Source organism: Hipposideros armiger, unplaced genomic scaffold (genome assembly GCF_001890085.2).
Source record: "Hipposideros armiger isolate ML-2016 unplaced genomic scaffold, ASM189008v1 scaffold_19, whole genome shotgun sequence".
Lineage (NCBI taxonomy): Eukaryota > Metazoa > Chordata > Mammalia > Chiroptera > Hipposideridae > Hipposideros > Hipposideros armiger.
This window is the reverse complement of record NW_017731369.1, coordinates 700,713-702,816: the sequence shown is the minus strand read 5'-3', so window position 1 is coordinate 702,816 and position 2,104 is coordinate 700,713. Positions and strand designations below refer to the sequence as shown.

Genomic DNA, 2,104 nt, shown 5'->3' with positions numbered 1-2,104 from the left:
AAAAAAAATTTAGGCGTGAACAGTCCATTCCATTATATAGGCAAAGGGGGTTCAAGATTCAAGATGCTATGGCATCACGCACCAACCACAATTTGGCAACACAAGGGCAGGAGTATAAGAAATCTTAAATCACAGCAGCTTTGTATCTTTTTATGTGATGGTCAGTCAGGTCAGCTACAAGAGGGCACAGGCTCAGGAAAAGAAAGTGTGTTATACTCACAGGTCCTAGGGACAGGAGGCACATCACACGGCCCACATGGCACAGACATCAGTATGTTCAGGAGGCAGAAGATGGGAGCAGGGCAAATGCTTAGGGTTTCCCATTATTCGTCAATGGAAGAACCAGGAGTCAAGCTGAGGGCTTTTGTTTTCTAAAACTATCCCCCTGTGTAAGAGTGAGAGAGAGGGACCTTAGCTGAGCAGCCATTTTTCAGGAAGTCATGAAGTGGAAATTAACTTTTGGAAAGTAAATTCTGCAGAAAGAAACAAGGTGGCTTCTTTGGAGCAGATAAACGAGAACCCTTGACTAATCAGAAATTTCACTGAGGGAGTAAATCTACAGACCCCTAATCCCTCCTCAATCCAACTAGGTGTGTACTCTGGAAGAACTCATTTTCACATTCATCGAAAAACCATGTATAAGAATGTCATATAGTCCGTATAGTCATATTTCCAAAAGCAAAACAGCGCCACAAAAAATCAGATAACTGAAAATGACCCTATTATCCATCAACAGATGAATACATAAATGGAATTGAACACTATATAGTAGGGAAAATAAATGAACTACTTATAGGTACAGACACCAACATGGAGGAATCTTAGAAACATAATGAAGAAAATAATAAACATGTAAAGATAATATGGACTATAGTGACATTTTTACAAAGCTGGAAAACAAACTGCACACACACTATATACAGCTGAGGCATACCTACCAAAGGAGAAGAGCTTTAAAGAAAAATATCATAAATGTTTTTAATGATAATCATAAAATTCAGGATAGCAGTTACTTGATAAGGAAAAAAGAAGGGCCTTGGGAAAGAAAATTCACTAATATTGGTTTGTAGTTCTGAAGACATTGTTTTACAGGCATTTTATATTCAGTTTCATGACTTACATATAGATTGCATATATAATTTTGTATGACTCAAAAATGCATATTTCAAAAGAGAACCTTCCTAGCACAAATGGCCTGAAGGCAAACTGTTTCATTCAGTGAAAGTAGATAAACTTGAACTTCAAGAAAAACACAGGAATGTGGTGTTTGTAGGGAGGGTAGGGGATCTAGTGGGAATTTGGGAAGACAAGGAACGTGGCCACGAAAAAGACTGGAAGCAGAAAGCTGTTAGAATAAATGTCTGTGGTTGTTGATTTTCTCTCTCTGTTCATGAGACACTCTCAGTTGCTGGCTATCTCCTCTTCTTACACCTTCTATAATATTTTTAAGGACCCCTGGACAAGGAAGAAAACAGGAACCCACCCTCCCCAGGATGGGAGGCTGAATCACTTTCATGCTGGAGAATACACAGGCTGGCCAGGGAACTGAACCCAAAGCCAAAACCCCAGGGTCCCTTTTTCTACTCTAAAAGTGTGACCGGGTAGAGGTCTTTATGCTTCTCAATAATGGGAGGCATGTGAATACAATATATATGAGATCTCATCATAAGCTGCAAGAGGCTGTGTCCATATAAAGGTCTTGGAGACCCAGGATCAGCTGGCTTGCTCTGCCTGTACAGACCTTGCCTCAGCTTGTTCACCCTCCTGTCTGTTTCATCCACGTTGCACTTCGCCATATTTAAAAATACCTTCTCAGTTTGGGAAGTTTGAAAAAGATAGAAGTAGTTCCCTCTCACCCCAAACATTATGACTGAACCTGTAACACAAATATCCTAGTAAAAAAATGAAAAGAAAATTATCCGAATATCACAAGGATCTGTTATTGAATATCTTAAAACACTTATGTTTGGATTCTGGGTTTAATGTTATTTTGAATATGAATTAGATACTCAGTAAAGGACACTTGAACGATGACAATGATGATGGCAGCTATCGTTTGCTAATGTCAAGAACGTGTCATACACACTGATGGACTCAAGTATGG

The 2,104-nt window shown here is 39.3% G+C and overlaps 1 long non-coding RNA gene across 1 annotated transcript in view; it reads right to left on the bottom strand.

Annotated features, from left to right (window-relative positions):
* Positions 1-372, bottom strand: part of LOC109378224 (uncharacterized) — a 6,159-nt gene extending 5,787 nt beyond the window's left edge. Inside the window, exon 1 of the long non-coding RNA XR_002122967.1 lies at positions 221-372. This is a non-coding gene — a long non-coding RNA (uncharacterized LOC109378224). The remainder of the gene's footprint in view (positions 1-220) is intronic.
* Between the last annotated feature and the right edge of the window lie 1,732 nt (positions 373-2,104).